At 32.0% G+C, this 19,623-nt stretch overlaps 1 pseudogene; it reads right to left on the bottom strand.

Annotated features, from left to right (window-relative positions):
• Positions 1 to 19,623, bottom strand: part of LOC133548661 (glutamate receptor ionotropic, NMDA 1-like) — a 53,830-nt pseudogene that overhangs the window by 31,668 nt on the left and 2,539 nt on the right.

Here is a 19,623-nt window from a genome sequence, read left to right as displayed (position 1 = left end):
ACGGGCGGCGTGAGGAAAGACGCTAAAGAAACAAACAAAAGATGTTAGCACATTGAAAGGCACAGGCTAGCTAGAAGGGGTGCAAACATTCATGGTGTGAGACGTAAACATGAGATATAACTTCCTGTTCCTCATGACGCACCACAGGTGTCCAAAGTTAACCTGCTTTTACATTTACCACCCACCGCTCCTTTTTTAAAGATGTGATGTTAAATACCAGCCTAATTAGCTTTGAAAGCGAAAACACAAAGATGTTAGCATGGTTGTGTTAGCATAACATAGCTTTAGAATTTTTAAGTCTACAGATGTTTTAATTTTTGTCTGCGTGATTCTTACTGGGGAAGTTTGGACACCCCTGGACATAAAATGCACACATCATGTATAAAACACCTACTTTTTGCAAAAATTTTTTACATTTTTAGTTAAAATCACAAAAGTTCAATATTTCAAAACATTTTAAACAGCAACAAATATATAACATGTGATACTATCAAAAGTAAGTGTATATTAAATGTAAAATTTTAAACATACTTTGGGGACGCCCTTTATCGTAAAATGTTTGTGCATTTAGGAACAAACATTGAAATAAATGTCATTTTTGAGCAATGCTACTGTTAGCTTACTTAAATCAACTTAAATATATTTCTACTGCTTTATTTGTTTTCATTTTATCGCTTAATACAAAAAAACTACTATTAGCTCAATTAAAACTACTCTTAGCTTATTTTAAAAAAAAAACACTGTTAGCTTACTTAAATCCACTTAAATATATTTCTACTCCTTTAGTTGTTTTAATTTTATCTCTTAATAGAAAAAAACTACTGTTAGCTTATTTAAAATAAATAAATAAATAAATCAACTTAAATACATTTCTACTGCTTTGTTTTTATTTTATCCCTTAATAGAGAAAACTACTATTAGCTTACTTAAAACTACTCTTAGCTTACTTAAAAAACTACAGTTAACTTGCCTTAATCAACTTAAATATATTTCTACTTCTTTATTTGTTTTCATCGTATCCCTTAATAGAAAAAAAACTACTATTACCTTACTTAAAACTACTGTTAGCTTACTTAAAACTACTCTTAGCTTACTTAAAAAAAACCTGTTAGCTTACTTAAATCCACTTAAATATATTTCTACTGCTTTAGTTGTTTTCATTTGATCTCTTAATAACAAAACTACTGTTAGCTTATTTTAAAAAAAATCAACTAAAATACATTTCTACTGCTTTATTTGTTTTTATTTTATCCCTTAATAGAGAAAACTACTATTAGCTTACTTAAAACTACTCTTAGCTTACTTAAAAAACTACAGTTAACTTGCCTTAATCAATTTAAATATATTTCTACTTCTTTATTTGTTTTCATCGTATCCCTTAATAGAAAAAAAACTACTGTTAGCTTACTTAAAACTACTCTTAGCTTACTTAAAAAAACCTACTGTTAGCTTACTTAAAAAAACCTACTGTTAGCTTACTTAAATCAACTTAAATATTTTTCTACTGCTTTAGTTGTTTTCATTTTATCCCTTAATAGAAAAAAACTACTGTTAGCTTACTCAAAATACTACTGTAAACTTACTTAAATCTATTTAAATATATTTCTACTGCTTTAGTTGTTTTCATTTTATCCCTTATTAGAAAAAAATACTGTTAGCTTACTTAAAAAAAGCTACTGTAAGCTTACTAAAATCAACGTCAATATATTTCTACTGCTTTAGTTGTTTTCATTTTATCCCTTAATAGAAAACAACTACTATTAGCTTACTTAAAACTACTGTTAGCTTACTTAAAAAACAACTGTTAGCTTACTTAAATCAACTTAAATATATTTCTACTGCTTTATTTGTTTTCATTTTATCCCTTAATAGAAAAAAAACTACTGTTAGCTTACTTAAATCAACTTAAATAAATTTCTACTGCTTTATTTGTTTTCATTTTATCCCTTAATAGAAAAAAACTACTATTAGCTTACTTAGAACTACTGTTAGCTTACTTAAAAAACAACTGTTAGCTTACTTAAATCAACTTTAATATATTTCTACTGCTTTATTTGTTTTCATTTTATCCCTTAATAGAAAACAACTACTATTAGCTTACTAAAAACTACTGTTAGCTTACTTAAAAAACAACTGTTAGCTTATTTAAATCAACTTAAATATATTTCTACTGCTTTATTTGTTTTCATTTTATCCCTTAATAGAAAAAAAACTACTGTTAGCTTACTTAAATCAACTTAAATAAATTTCTACTGCTTTATTTGTTTTCATTTTATCCCTTAATAGAAAAAAACTACTATTAGCTTACTTAGAACTACTGTTAGCTTACTTAAAAAACAAATGTTAGCTTACTTAAATCAACTTAAACATATTTCTACTGCTTTATTTGTTTTCATTTTATCCCTTAATAGAAAAAAAATATTGTTAGCTTACTTAAATCAACTTAAATTTATTTCTATTGCTTTATTTGTTTTCATTTTATCCCTTAATAGAAAACAACTACTATTAGCTTACTTAAAACTACTGTTAGCTTACTTAAAAAACAACTGTTAGCTTAATTAAATCAACTTAAATATATTTCTACTGCTTTATTTGTTTTCATTTTATCCTTTAATTGAAAAAAACCCAATAGGAATCTAATAGAAATAAATCAAGATTAGCTTCCCTGTTGGATGCTAACTCAAGGGATGGATGTCAAAATGAATAGTTACACCCCAAGCAACAATAAAAACTTTTAAACATGGCGGACATGTTTAAACGTTCAACCACACGCCGCTAAGAAGCTAATTAGCGCTGAGCGCCATTAGCTTCCTGCATCAAAGCCGACATGTTTCCATCAATGTTGTTGGACGCACAATGTCACACGTAACCAAGGACAACCACAGCGCTACACAACTAGCAACAGGTGTTGTTGTACTTTCATGCACAAGATGTAGCATTAGCCATGCCATCCACAGGCTAATCCAGCTAAATGCTAACCTTACACAGGCCAATGTAGCTGAATGCTAACCCTAAAGCTGTTTAACATCCACATGCTAATGTAGGAAAATTCTAGCTTACTTAAAATTGTTAGCATCCATATGCTAATCGTGCTAAATGCTATCGCGAGAGCTGTTTAACATGCTATCCTCATGCTTACGTACCTAAATGCTAACCCAACCAACAACTGTTAGCATCCACATGCTAATGGTGCTAAGTGCTAATTCTACAGATGTTTACCTCAACATGCTACTGTAGAAAAATACTAACTCTATAGCTGTTTAACATTTATATGCTGATCTAGTTAAGTACTTCAAACTTTTAGCATCCACATTCCACATGGTATCCATCCATCCATTTCCTACCGCTTATTCCCTTTTGGGGTCGCGGGGGGCGCTCGAGCCTATCTCAGCTACAATCGGGCGGAAGGCGGTGTACACCCTGGACAAGTCGCCACCTCATCGATTCCACATCGTAAAGGGGCTAAATGGAAACCTATTTTGTAACTGCTAACCACACGTTAGAGTAGCTACATGCTTAGCCGAGTTATAACTGTTGCTATCTACAAGTTAAGGTAGCTGTATGCTAATTCTACAACTTTTTAACATCCACATGCTAATGTGACTAAATGCTAACCTTACAGCTATTTAACATGATAAGTAGCTAAAAATGCTAACTCTACATATGTTTGACATTACATGCTAATGTAGGAAAATACTAACTTTATAGCCTTTTAACATCTGTATGCTGATGACTAAGCGCTAACCCTACAGTTATTTAACATGCTTAGTAGCCCATTGCTATCTCTACACCTGTTTAACATTACATGCTAATGTAGCTAAGTACTTACAACTGTTAGCGTCCACATTACACATGCTAATGTGACTAAATGCTAACCTTACAGCTATTTAACATAGTAGCTAAATGCTATATCTACAGATGTTTAATGTTACATGCTAATGTAGAAAAATACTAACTATAGCCGTTTAACATTTGTATGCTAATGAGTAAACGCTTGCCCGATAGTTATTTAACATGCTAAATAGCTAAATGCTGATTCTACATATGTTTAGCATTACATGCTAATGTAGAAAAATACTAACTCTACAGCCATTTAACATCTGTATGCTAATGAGTAAACGCTTACTTGAGAGTTATTTAACATGCTAAGTAGCTAAATGCTAATTCTACATATGTTTAGGATTACATGCTAGTGTAGGAAAAATACTAACTCTTTTGCCGTTTAAACACCTGTATGCTAATGACTAAGCGCTAACCCTACAGCTATTTAACATGCTAAGTAGCTAAATGCTAATTCTCCATTTGTTTAATGTTACATTTTAATGTATGAAAATACTTAATTTATAGCCTTTTAACATCTGTATGCTAATGACTAAGTGCTAACCCTACAGTTATTTAATATACTAAGTAGCTAAATGCTAATTCCAAAGATGTTTAACATTACATGCTAATGTGGATAAATGCTAACTCTATAGCCGTTTAAAATTTAAATACTGATGACTAAATGCTAACACTACAGTTATTTAGCATGCTAAGTAGCTTAATGATACTTAGCATGTAGAAAAATGTAGAAAAATACTAACTCTATTGCCGTTCAACCATCTGTATGCTAATGACTAAGCACTAACCCTACAGTTATTTAACATGCTAAGTAGCTAAATGCTAATTCCAAAGATGTTTAACATTACATGCTAATGTGGAAAAATGCTAACTCTATAGCCGTTTAAAATTTAAATACTGATGACTAAATGCTAACACTACAGTTATTTAGCATGCTAAGTAGCTAAATGCTACTTAGCATGTAGTAAAATGTAGAAAAATACTAACTCTATTGCCGTTCAACCATCTGTATGCTAATGACTAAGCGCTAACCCTACAGTTATTTAACATGCTAAGTAGCTAAATGCTAATTCCAAAGATGTTTAACATTACATGCTAATGTGGAAAAATGCTAAATCTATAGCCGTTTAAAATTTAAATGCTGATGACTAAATGCTAACACTACAGTTATTTAGCATGCTAAGTAGCTAAATGCTACTTAGCATGTAGAAAAATGTAGAAAAATACTAACTATATTGCCGTTCAACCATCTGTATGCTAATGACTAAGCGCTAACCCTACAGTTATTTAACATGCTAAGTAGCTAAATGCTAATTCCAAAGATGTTTAACATTACATGCTAATGTGGAAAAATGCTAAATCTATAGCCGTTTAAAATTTAAATGCTGATGACTAAATGCTAACACTACAGTTATTTAGCATGCTAAGTAGCTAAATGCTACTTAGCATGTAGAAAAATGTAGAAAAATACTAACTCTATTGCCGTTTAACCATCTGTATGCTAATGACTAAGCGCTAACCCTACAGTTATTTAACATGCTAAGTAGCTAAATGCTAATTCCAAAGATGTTTAACATTACATGCTAATGTGGAAAAATGCTAACTCTATAGCCGTTTAAAATTTAAATACTGATGACTAAATGCTAACACTACAGTTATTTAGCATGCTAAGTAGCTAAATGCTACTTAGCATGTAGTAAAATGTAGAAAAATACTAACTCTATTGCCGTTCAACCATCTGTATGCTAATGACTAAGCGCTAACCCTACAGTTATTTAACATGCTAAGTAGCTAAATGCTAATTCCAAAGATGTTTAACATTACATGCTAATGTGGAAAAATGCTAAATCTATAGCCGTTTAAAATTTAAATGCTGATGACTAAATGCTAACACTACAGTTATTTAGCATGCTAAGTAGCTAAATGCTACTTAGCATGTAGAAAAATGTAGAAAAATACTAACTATATTGCCGTTCAACCATCTGTATGCTAATGACTAAGCGCTAACCCTACAGTTATTTAACATGCTAAGTAGCTAAATGCTAATTCCAAAGATGTTTAACATTACATGCTAATGTGGAAAAATGCTAAATCTATAGCCGTTTAAAATTTAAATGCTGATGACTAAATGCTAACACTACAGTTATTTAGCATGCTAAGTAGCTAAATGCTACTTAGCATGTAGAAAAATGTAGAAAAATACTAACTCTATTGCCGTTTAACCATCTGTATGCTAATGACTAAGCGCTAACCCTACAGTTATTTAACATGCTAAGTAGCTAAATGCTAATTCCAAAGATGTTTAACATTACATGCTAATGTGGAAAAATGCTAACTCTATAGCCGTTTAAAATTTAAATACTGATGACTAAATGCTAACACTACAGTTATTTAGCATGCTAAGTAGCTAAATGCTACTTAGCATGTAGAAAAATGTAGAAAAATACTAACTATATTGCCGTTCAACCATCTGTATGCTAATGACTAAGCGCTAACCCTGCAGTTATTTAACATGCTTAGCAGCTAAATGCTAATTGTACAGCTGTAGCTAAGTACTTACAACTGTTAGCATTCACATTCAACATGCTAGTATAGCTATATGCAAACCCTACTTACGACTGTTAGCATCCACATGCTAACGTAGCTAAATGCTATCCCTACTTACAACTGTTAGCATTCACTTGCTAAGGTAGCTAAACACTGTTAGCATCCACATGCTGACAACAATAATAAAGCTCTGTGCTGGCTAAAAAGAGGTTGAAACTGAAATGGAGGGCTGGCTAATTGCTGGAGAGCCAGCGCTTTCACCTGAAGAGAAGGAGGAGTTAATAAGGAGTGGAGGTGTGGAGGACAGACAGAAGCAGAGTGGAGGACAGACAGCCAGAAGAGAAGAAGAAGAAGGAGGAGGAGGAGGAGGAGGAGGAAGAGGCGGACGTACCGTCTGGAGCTTCACTCAAAGCCTTTCCGGTCATTTCTCTCTCGCCCACGATCCAAACGTACCCGGAGCCCGTCATGTTGAGTTGTCGGGCCGCCTTGTAGACGCCCGCCGCTTCGTCCTCGCTGGCGGGCGATAAATAAAGTTAGCCATCATGTCTGGATGTGTGCATGCAACATTAGCACAGATTGAAAGTCCAGTTTAGAAAACAAATTTATTTTAGATATGTAATCCTCCATGTTAAAAGTGCAAGCCAGAGGACAAAAATAAAGGATGGCTGCTTGTTGTCACTTCTTCTGCAGCCGAGTAGTCGCAAGAAGGATCACTAGCGCCCTCTACCACCAGGAGGCGGGAGTCATTTAATGACTCATATTTGACACACGCAGCTACGGTATATTAATAAAACATAGCTGCTTACTGTTCTTTTTAGCATATTCAATAGCTTGGACCTTAAATCCTACTGAATAGCTCTTAATCTTCTTCCCTTTATGCCATTTCAAATGATTGAAATCAGCCTCCTCCGTTTTGAAAATGATGACAGGTGAAGTGTCACTCGTGACGTGACGAGTTTGACCCGGTGGAAATTCTAGACATATGCTAATTATTTGGCAAAATGAGTTGGAAATTCTAGACATGCGCTAATAAAAATAGAATTTTGCGAAACGAGTTTGACCCGGCAGTAATTCTAGGCAGGCGCATACTTTATACCCGGCGGCAATTCAAGGAAATACGGTAAATTGAATCCTGTCTTTGTTTGATATCCTTTGCTTCTTGTCCTGTCTAATAGATGTCATCTGTGTTTGAATCTGACACAGAGAGTAAATGGGGCAATGAAAAAGGAGGATTAGCTCCAAATTCTTCAGGACAAGCTAAAGTCATCAGCCCGGAGGTTGGGTCTCGGGTGCAGTTGGGTGTTCCAACAGGAATCACCAAAAAATAAGAGTTGTAGAAATGATTGGAAAGTCCAGACATGATGCTTGGACCTTAAATCCTACTGAATAGCTCTTAATCTTCTTCCCTTTATGCCATTTCAAATGATTGAAATCAGCCTCCTCCATTTTGAAAATGATGACAGGTGAAGTGTCACTCGTGACGTGACGAGTTTGACCCGGGGGATATTCTAGACATATGCTAATTATTTGGCGAAATGAGTTGGAAATTCTAGACATGCGCTAATAAAAATAATATTTTGCGAAATGAGTTTGACCCGGCAGTAATTCTAGGCAGGCGCATACTTTATACCCGGCGGCAATTCAAGGAAATACGGTAAATTGAATCCTGTCTCTGTTTGATATCCTTTGCTTCTTGTCCTGTCTAACAGATGTCATCGGTGTTTGAATCTGACACAGAGAGTAAATGGGACGATGAAAAAAGGAGGATTAGCTCCAAATTCTTCAGGACAAGCTACAGTCATCAGCCCGGAGGTTGGGTCCTGGGCGCAGTTGGGTGTTCCAACAGGACTCACCAAAAAATAAGAGTTGTAGAAATGATTGGAAAGTCCAGACATGATGTCCTTCACAAGTGTATGTAGACTTTTGACCAGGACCGTAGCTGACCGGCCGGCCAGGTGAGGTGCGTCCTACCTGGCAGAGAGGATGATGACCCGGGCCTCCAGGTCCTTGGCCTCCAGCAGCAGGGCGGTCAGGTTGGTGTCCTGGTTGAAGAGCAGGACCTTCTCGGCCTGGACGTCCCACACAGCACACATCATAGGACACAGCGTGTTAGCTGGCGTACGCCCTCCCCTCCCGCCGACCACGCCCCCCCCACGACCATGCTCCCTCTCGCCCGAGTGGGGGGAGGCGGGACAAAAGTGGCACATGCAAGAGTCCAATCAACCAATCAGGGACGTGCATGTTGAGAGAGCGCTGATGCAACCGCAAATCAAAGAAAAGTCAAGAGTGGCGGGGAGTGGGGCAGAGGAGTAGGGGGCGGGGCTCCCGCCTCGAGGGCGGCGTCCATCAGACCCGGCGACCCGGCCCCCGCATGCAGCCCCCACGTGGGGGGTGTGGTCTGTCCTTTTGCTAACATTCCCACGAGTCATGACAAAAGAAAAGGAAGATGGCGGCCACCATCTTGGATCTGAGTGGGCGGGGCCTGGCTTCCCGGTTGGGCGGCGTGCACCGTGGTCGCGGCCATGCAACGTTTTGGATATACCTTTGGCGTTCTCCTGAAGTCAAAGTTGTGTTGGTCCACGTTTTCATAGTTCCTGATTTTAGTCTGATGATGGTCATGTGACACAGAGACAGAACGACACAACAGTCAGAGAACAACAAACAACCCTGTGAACACAGCACTCAGCCTGGCTCCGCCCACCTGGCCGGCTCCGCCCACCTGAGCCTTTCAAGCGCCGCTTCGGTTTGCGTTTAGTCATCAGCATATAAATGTTAAACGGCTATAGAGTTAGCGTTTTTGTACATTAGCATGCAATGTTAAACATCCATAGGAATAGCATTTAGCTACTTAGCATGTTAAACAACTGTGTTGTTAGTGTTTAGTCATCAGCATATAAATGTTAAACGGCTATAGAGTTAGCGTTTTTCTACATTAGCATGTAATGTTAAACATCTGTAGAACTAGCATTTAGCTACTTAGCATGTTAAATAACTGCAGTGTTGGCGTTTAGTCATCAGCATATAAACGTTTAACGGCTATAGAGTTAACATTTTTGTACATTAGCTTGTAATGTTAAACATCCGTAGGATTAGCATTTAGCTACTTAGCATGTTAAACAGCTGTAGTGTTAGTGTTTAGTCATCAGCATATAAATGTTAAACGGCTATAGAGTTAGCGTTTTTCTACATTAGCTTGTAATGTTAAACATCGTAGGATTAGCATTTAGCTACTTAACATGTTAAATAGCTGTGAGGTTAGCGTTCAGCCACATTAACATTTAGAATGTGGGTGTTTACAGTTGTAAGTTCTTAGCTACATTAGGATGTAACACTTAGTTACTTACGATGTTAAATAACTGTGTTGTTAGCGTTTAGTCATCAGCATATAAGAGTTAAACGGCTATAGAGTTAGCGTTTTTCTACATTAGCATGCAATGTTAAACATCTGTACAACTAGTATTTAGCCACTTAGCATGTTAAATAACTGCAGTGTTGGCGTTTAGTCATCAGCATATAAATGTTAATCGGCTATAGAGTTAGCATTTTTCTACATTAGCATGTAATGTTAAACATCGTAGGATTAGCATTTAGCTACTTAGCATGTTAAATAACTGTAGTGTTAGTGTTTAGTCATCAGCATATAAATGTTAAACAGCTATAGAGTTAGTGTTTTTCTACATTAGCATGTAACGTTAAACATCTGTAGAACTAGCATTTAGCTACTTAGCATATTAAATAACTGTAGTGTTAGCATAACAGCTATAGGGTTAGTGTTTTTTTAGATTGGCATGTAATATTAAACATCTGTAGAACTAGCATTTAGCTACTTAGCATGTTAAATAACTGTAGTGTTAGCATAACAGCTATAGGGTTAGTGTTTTTTTACATTGGCATGTAATGTTGAACATCTGTAGAACTAGCATTTAGTTACTTAGCATGTTAAATAACTGTAGTGTTAGCATTTAGTCATCAGCATATAAATGTTAAACGGTTATAGAGTTAGCATTTTTCCACATTAGCATGTAATGTTAAACATCTGTAGAATTAGCCTTTAGCTACTTAGCATGTTAAATAACTGTAGTGTTAGCGTTTAGTCACCTGCATATAAATGTTAAACAGCTATAAAGTTTGTATTTTTCTACATTAGCATGTAATGTTAAACATCTAAAAAATTAGCATTTAGCTACTTAACCGGTTAATAGCTGTGAGGTTACCATTTAGCCACATTAGCATGTTGATGCTATTAGCTACGTTAAACAGCTGTAGAGATACCATTGAGCTACTTAGTATGTTAAATAACTGTAGTGTTAGTGTTTAGTCATCTCCATATAAATGTTAAACAGCTATAGAGTTAGTGTTTTTCTACATTAGCATGTAATGTTAAACATCTTTAGAACTAGCATATAGCTACTTAGCATGTTAAATAACTGTAGTGTTAGCGTTTAGTCATCAGCATATAAATGTTAAACAGCTATAAAGTTAGTATTTTTCTACATTAGCATGTAATGTTAAACATCTATAAAATTAGCATTTAGCTACTTAACATGTTAATAGCTGTGAGGTTAGTATTTAGCCACATTAGCATGTTGATGCTATTAGCTATGTTAAACAGCTGTAGAGATAGCATTGAGCTACTTAGTATGTTAAATAACTCTAGTGTTAGTGTTTAATCATCTCCATATAAATGTTAAACAGCTATATAGTTAGCATTTTTCAACATTAGCATTTAATTCTAAATAATCTGTAGAATTAGCATTTAGCTACTTAGCATGTTAAATAACTGTAGTGTTAGCATTTAGTCATCTGCATATAAATGTTGAACAGTTATAAAGTTAGTAGTTTTCTACATTAGCATGTAATGTTAAACATCTATAAAATTAGCATTTAGCTATTTAAAATGTTAATAGCTGTGAGGTTAGCATTTAGCCACATTAACATGTGGAATGTGGTTGCTTACACTTGTAAGTACTTAACTACATTAGCATGTAATGTTAAACATCTGTAGAACTAGCATTTAGCTACTTAGCATATTAAATAACTGTAGTGTTAGCATTTAGTCATCTGCATATAAATGTTAAACAGCTATAGAGTTAGGGTTTTTCTACATTAGCATGTAATGTTAAACATCTGTAGAACTAGCATTTAGCTACTTAGCATGTTAAATAACTATAGTGTTAGCATTTAGTCATCTGCATATAAATGTTAAACAGCTAAAAAGTTAGTAGTTTTCTACATTAGCATGTAATGTTAAACATCTATAAAATTTGCATTTAGCTATTTAACATGTTAATAGCTGTGAGGTTAGCATTTAGCCACATTAGCATGTGGAATGTGGGTGCTTACAGTTGTAAGTACTTAACTACATTAGCATGTAATGTTAAACAGATGTAGAGATAGCATTTAGTTACTTAGCATGTTAAATAACTGTGTTGTTAGTGTTTAGTCATCAGCATATAAATGTTAAACGGCTATAGAGTTAGTGTTTTTCTACATTAGCATGTAATGTTAAACATCTGTAGAACTAGCATTTAGCTAATTAGCATGTTAAATAACTGTAGTGTTAGCATTTAGTCATCTGCATATAAATGTTAAACAGCTATAAAGTTAGTATTTTTCTACATTAGCATGTAATGTTAAACATCTATAAAATTAGCATTTAGCTACTTAACATGTTAATAGCTGTGAGGTTAGTATTTTGTCATCAGCATATAAATGTTAAGCGGCTATAGAGTTAGCATTTTTCCACATTAGCATGTAATGTTAAATATCTGTAGAATTAGCATTTAGCTACTTAGCATGTTAAATAACTGTAGTGTTAGCGTTTAGTCATCTGCATATAAATGTTAAACAGCTATAAAGTTAGTATTTTTCTACATTAGCATGTAATGTTAAACATCTATAAAATTAGCATTTAGCTACTTAACATGTTAATAGCTGTGAGGTTAGCATTTAGCCACATTAGCATGTGGAATGTGGGTGCTTACAGTTGTAAGTACTTAACTGCATTAGCATGTAATGTTAAACAGATGTAGAGATAGCATTTAGTTACTTAGCATGTTAAATAACTGTGTTGTTAGTGTTTAGTCATCAGCATATAAATGTTAAACGGCTATAGAGTTAGTGTTTTTCCACATTAGCATGTAATGTTAAACATCTGTAGAACTAGCATTTAGCTAATTAGCATGTTAATAGCTGTGAGGTTAGCATTTAGCCACACTAGCATGTGGAATGTGGGTGCTCACAGTTGTAAGTACTTAACTACATTAGCATGTAATGTTAAACATCTTTAAAATTAGCATTTAGCTACTTAACATGCTAATAGCTGTGAGGTTAGCATTTAGCCACATTAGCATTTTGAATGTGGGTGCTTACAGTTGTAAGTACTTAACTACATTAGCATGTAATGTTAAACAGATGTAGAGATAGCATTTAGTTACTTAGTATGTTAAATAACTGTGTTGTTAGTGTTTAGTCGTTAGCATATAGATGTTAAACAGCTAAAGAGTTAGTGTTTTTCTACATTAGCATGTAATGTTAAACATCTGTAGAACTAGCATTTAGCTACTTAGCATGTTAAATAACTGTAGTATTAGCATTTAGTCATCAGCATATAAATGTTAAGCGGTTATAGAGTTAGCATTTTTCCACATTAGCATGTAATGTTAGACATCTATAAAATTAGCATTTAGCTACTTAACCGGTTAATAGCTGTGAGGTTAGCATTTAGCCACTTTAGCATGTGGAATGTGGGTGCTTACAGTTTTAAGTACTTAACTACATTAGCATGTAATGTTAAACAGATGTAGAGATAGCATTTAGTTACTTAGCATGTTAAATAACTGTGTTGTTAGTGTTTAGTCGTTAGCATACAGGTGTTAAACAGCTAAAGAGTTAGTGTTTTTCTACATTAGCATGTAATGTTAAACATCTGTAGAACTAGCATTTAGCTACTTAGCATGTTAAATAACTGTAGTATTAGCATTTAGTCATCTGCATATAAATGTTAAGCGGCTATAGAGTTAGCATTTTTCTACATTAGCATGTAATGTTAGACATCTATAAAATTAGCATTTAGCTACTTAACCGGTTAATAGCTTTGAGGTTAGCATTTAGCCACATTAGCATGTGGAATGTGGGTGCTTACACTTGTAAGTACTTAACGACATTAGCATGTAATGTTAAACATCTTTAAAATTAGCATTTAGCTACTTAACATGCTAATAGCTGTGAGGTTAGCATTTAGCCACATTAGCATGTGGAATGTGGGTGCTTACACTTGTAAGTACTTAACTACATTAGCATGTAATGTTAAACAGATGTAGGGATAGCATTTAGTTACTTAGCATGTTAAATAACTGTGTTGTTAGTGTTTAGTCATTAGCATATAAATGTTAAACGGTTATAGAGTTAGTGTTTTTCTACATTAGCATTTAATGTTAAACATCTGTATAACTAGCATTTAGCTAATTAGCATGTTAAATAACTGTAGTGTTAGCGTTTAGTCATCTGCATATAAATGTTAAACAGCTATAAAGTCAGTATTTCTCTACATTAGCATGTAATGTTAAACATCTATAAAATTAGCATTTAGCTATTTAAAATGTTAATAGCTGTGAGGTTAGCATTTAGCCACATTAGCATGTGGAATGTGGGTGCTTACAGTTGTAAGTATTTAACTACATTAGCATGTAATGTTAAACATCTGTAGAACTAGCATTTAGCTAATTAGCATGTTAAATAACTGTAGTGTTAGCGTTTAGTCATCTGCATATAAATGTTAAACAGCTATAAAGTTAGTATTTTTCTACATTAGCATGTAATGTTAAACATCTATAAAATTAGCATTTAGCTATTTAAAATGTTAATAGCTGTGAGATTAGCATTTAGCCACATTAGCATGTGGAATGTGGGTGCTTACAGTTGTAAGTACTTAACTACATTAGCATGTAATGTTAAACAGATGTAGAGATAGCATTTAGTTACTTAGCATGTTAAATAACTGTGTTGTTAGTGTTTAGTCATTAGCATATAGACGTTAAACAGCTAAGAAGTTTGTATTTGAAACAAAGCTTGTGTTTATGACTTTGTTATTGTTATTCTCTCAGCAGGTATTTGTTTTCCTGCCAAGGCTGGATTTCAAAGTAGAACAGGAGGAGTTAAATTTAGAGGCAAACCACTTTTGTCGGAGTTCAAACGAAAGAACAACAAAGATAGCTGATCAAAATGTTTCATAAATGAGCTTTTTGACTGTTAGCTAGCTTAGCTAAGTGTGTTTTCTGGTCTTGTCGCTGACATTAGCCTAGCTTAGCTTACAGTTGATTTAAGCTGCTGGCTCCTTCACAATAAAAGACATGAAATGTGAGTAGAGGCTGAGCTGGTTGTTGCTAAATCTGAACCTTTGGTGTCTTAGCGGTTAGCGCGCAGCTCGGGGATTGAATGTGAGCCACGATGAAAGGTGCTGGCGTGGTTAGCGGGCCGGAAGTAACGGCCCAGCCACGAGTACGCCAAGCGGCGCCCTACAAAGTGATTGTGATGCTAAGCTGGTGTGGCAGCGGCATGTCCCGTTAGTCCTCCTGCACCTCTGAAGCTCATCAAATATTACACTCGCTCTGCTTTTAATCGGACTAAACTACTTTGGTTTCCAGTTAGCGCTTTAGCATGAAGTTGTTGAACTTTCTGTTAGCCAGCTTAGCATGTTGGCTGCATTGTCTGCTAGCATGACAGCATCAAGGTTGTCACTTTCCCTCATTCTTGTGAGAATCCTGCGTGTGAGTGAAGCATGAAGGAGCGGGACTAGCTGCAGTGTGCTCAAACAACCACCAAGTAGCGCCGGCGAGCAGATAATACTTCATCATCTCTTCCTCTTTCGGACTTCTTTTTTATCGATTTTTGAATATTATCATTCCATTTGAAATGGGGATGAATAAGAATCGCAATTCAGACATTAATCTAATTTTTGTGCACCCCTAACTGGTAGTATAATGAATTATAGTAATAGTTATAATAAAATTTAAAAAATGCTTAAAATAAATTAATACATTGTGATGATATTTTTTTTAATCGATTTTTAAAAATTATAAATCATAAATAATTATACATAATACAATCCTGATGTATAAAAATCACGATTCGGACGCTAATCGATTTTTTTTTGTGTGCATCCCTTACTGGTAGTATGAATAATTATAGTAATAGTTTTAATAGTAGTAGAACAATTTGAATAAATGAAATAAAAATATTATTATATTTTTTAAATCGATTTTTGAAAATGATGAATCCATTCAGAATCACGAAGAATAAGAATTTGAACTTTACTAAAAAAAAAATGGTATCACATCCTTAACTAGTAGTATAAATATTTATAATAATAGTGATGACTGTGTTAATTATTATTTATTATTATTTTTTTTTTAGATTTAGAATCGGGATAAATAAGAATTGTGATTTGGACATTAATCGATTTTTTTGTGCAGTCCTAACTACTAGTATAATGAATCATTGTAATAGTTATAATAAAAATGTAAAAAATGCTTAAAATAAACTAATAAATTGTGATGAGAAAATTTTTTAATCGATTTTTTAAAATTATAAATTATAAATAATTATACATAATACAATCCTGATGTGTAAAAATCACAATTTGGACGCTAATCGATTTTTTTTGTGTGCATCCCTTACTGGTAGTATGAATAATTATAGTAATAGTTTTAATAGTAGTAAAACAATTTAAATAAATGAATTAAAAATATTATCATATTTTTTAAATCTATTTTTGAAAATGATGAATCCATTTAAAATCACGAAGAATAAGAATTTGAACGTTACTAAAAAAAAAATGGTATCACATCCCTAACTAGTAGTATAAATATTTATAATAATAGTGATAATTGTGTTAATTATTATTTTTTTTTTTTTTTAGATTTTTGAAAATTGTGAATAGATTTAGAATGGGGATGAATAAGAATCGTGATTTGGACATTAATTGATTTTTTTGTGCAGTTCTAATTAGTAGTATGAATAATTGTAGAAATAGTGGTAATAGTTTTAAATTAATAAAAAATAATGTACTTTTTTTTTTTTATCGATTTTTGAAAATTATTACTCCATTTGAAATCGGGATGAATAAGAATCGCGATTCAGACATTAATCGAATTTTTGTGCATAATAGTTATAATAAAAATGTAAAAAATGCTTAAAATAAACTAATAAATTGTGATGATAATTTTTTTTAATCGATTTTTAAAAATAATAAATCATAAATAATTATACATAAAACAATCCTGATGTGTAAAAATCACGATTTGGACGCTAATCGATTTTTTTTGTGTGCATCCCTTACTGGTAGTATGAATAATTATAGTAATAGTTTTAATAGTAGTACAACAATTTAAATAAATGAAATAAAAATATTATTATATTTTTTAAATCGATTTTTGAAAATGATGAATCCATTTAAAATCACGAAGAATAAGAATTTGAACTTTACTAAAAAAAAAATGGTATCACATCCCTAACTAGTAGTATAAATATTTATAATAATAGTGATGATTGTGTTAATTATAATTCTTATTTTTTTTTAGAGTTTTGAAAATTGTGAGTAGATTTAGAATGGGGATGAATAAGAATCGTGATTCGGACATTAATCGATTTTTTTGTGCAGTCCTAATTAGTATTATGAATAATTGTAGAAATAGTGGTAATAGTTTTAAATAAATAAAAAATAATATACTTTTTTTTTTTTATCGATTTTTGAAAATTATGAATCAAATTAAGAATCGGAATATATAAAAATCGTGATTCGGACATTAATCGATTTCTTTTGTGCATCCCTAATTAGTAGTATGAATAATTATAGTAGTAATGGTAATAGTTTCAAATGAACATTTATTTCGAAATAAATAATATATATATTTTTTTAAATACATTTTTGAAAATTATTAATCCAATTTATAGTTGGGATGAGTAAGAATTGTGATTCAGACATTAATTGATTTTTTTTGTGCACACCTAATTAGTAGAATAACTAATTATAGTAATAGTGGTAATAATTGCAAATTAAATAATTGCAATAATTGCAAATTAAAAAAATAAAAACATAAAAAAAAGATTATTATTCTTTTTTTTAATCGATTTTTGAATCGGGATGAATAAGAATCGCGACTTGGTTGTTAATCAATTTTTTTTGGTGCATCCCTAACTGATAGTATAATTATTACAGTAATAGTGATAATAGTATTAAAAAATAAAAAATGATCATTCTTATTTATTTATTGATTTTTAGAAATTATGAATTGATTTAGAATCAGGATAAATAAGAATCGTGATTCGGATATTAATCGATTTTTTGTGTGCACCCCAATTTAGTAGTATTAATAACTATAGCAATAATGGTAATAGTTGTAAATGAAATAAAAAAAATGAAATAAATATCCATCCTTTTTCTACCGCTTATTCCATTTTAGAGTCGCGGGGTCTTTTATTTTAAATCGATTTTTGAAAATTATTAATCGATTTAAAATCAGGATGAATAAGAATCTCGATTTGGTTGTTAATCCATTTTTTTTCATGCAACCATAACTAATAGTATAAATAATTACAGTAATAGTGACAATAGTAGTAAAAAAATAAAAATTAGGATTTTTTTTTTTTATGGATTTTTTAAAATTATGAATCGATTTAGAATCAGGATGAATAAGAATCGGGATTCGAACATTAATCGATTTTTTGTGTACCCCTAACTAGTAGTATGAATAATTATAGTAATAGTTATAATTGTGTTAAAAACAACAAAATGATGATTTTTTTAAATCGATTTTCGAAAATGATTAATCGAATTTAAAATCAGGATAAATAAGAATTGTGATATTTTTTTTTTGCAGCCCTAATTAGTAGTATGGATAATTGTACAAATAGTGATAATATATAAAAATAAAATAAAACAAAATATTATTATGTGTATTTTTTAAACAATTTTTAAAAATGATGAATTGATTTAAAATGGGGATGAATAAGAATCGTGATTCGGACATTAATTGATTTTTTTGTGCAGTCCTAATTAGTAGAATGAATAATTGTTGTAATAGTGGTAATAGTTTTAAATAAATAAAGAATAATGTACTTTTTTTTGTAATCAATTTTTTAAAATTATGAATCAAATTAAGAATCGGAATAAATAAGAATCGTGATTCGGACATTAATCGATTTTTTTGTGCACCCCTAATTAGTAGTATGAATCATTACAGTAATAGTTATAATAATTCTAAATTTAAAAAATAAAAACATTTAAAAAAAGATTATTATTATTTTTTTATAATCGATTTTTGAAAATGATTAATCGATTTGGATTCGGGATGAATAAGAATCGCGATTTGGTTGTTAATCTTTCTTTTTTTTCATGCATCCTAACTACTAGTATGAATAATTACAGTAATAGTGACAATAGTATTAAAAAAAGAATACTAATAATTTAAAAAATTTTTTTTATTGATTTAAAAAAAATATGAACCGATATAGAATCGGGATAAATAAGAATCGGGATTCGGACATCAACCAATTTTGTTTGTGCATCCCTAACTAGTAGTATGAATAATTACAGTAATAATGGTAATTGTCTTAAAAATAACAAAATGATGATTTTTTTTTTTTGGGTCGATTTTTGAAAATGATTAATCGAATTTAGAATCGGGATGAATAAGAATTGTGATCATTTATTTGTGCATTCCTAATTAGTAGTATGGATAATTATAGTAATAGTTATAATAATTCTAAATTTAAAAAATAAAAACATTAAAAAAAAGATTATTTTTTTTTTAATCGATTTTTGAAAATGATTAATCGATTTGGAATCAGGATGAATAAGAATCGTGATTTGGTTGTTAATCTATTTTTTTCATGCATCCCTAAGTAATAGTATGAATAATTACAGTAATAGTGACAATAGTATTAAAAAAAAATACTAATGATTTTTTTTTTTTTTTTATTGATTTTTAAAAATTATGAATCGATTTAGAATCGGGATGAATAAGAATCGGGATTCGGACTTTAACCAATTTTGTTTGTGCATCCCTAACTAGTAGTATGAATAATTACAGTAATAATGGTAATTGTCATAAAAATAACAAAATGATGATTTTATTTTTTTTTTGTCGATTTTTGAAGATGATTAATCGAATTTAGAATCGGGATTAATAAGAATTGTGAAATTTATTTGTGCATTCCTAATTATAGTAATTTATG

This window comes from Nerophis ophidion, linkage group LG01 (genome assembly GCF_033978795.1).
Source record: "Nerophis ophidion isolate RoL-2023_Sa linkage group LG01, RoL_Noph_v1.0, whole genome shotgun sequence".
Classification (NCBI taxonomy): domain Eukaryota; kingdom Metazoa; phylum Chordata; class Actinopteri; order Syngnathiformes; family Syngnathidae; genus Nerophis; species Nerophis ophidion.
This window is presented reverse-complemented; position numbering and strand designations above follow the sequence as displayed.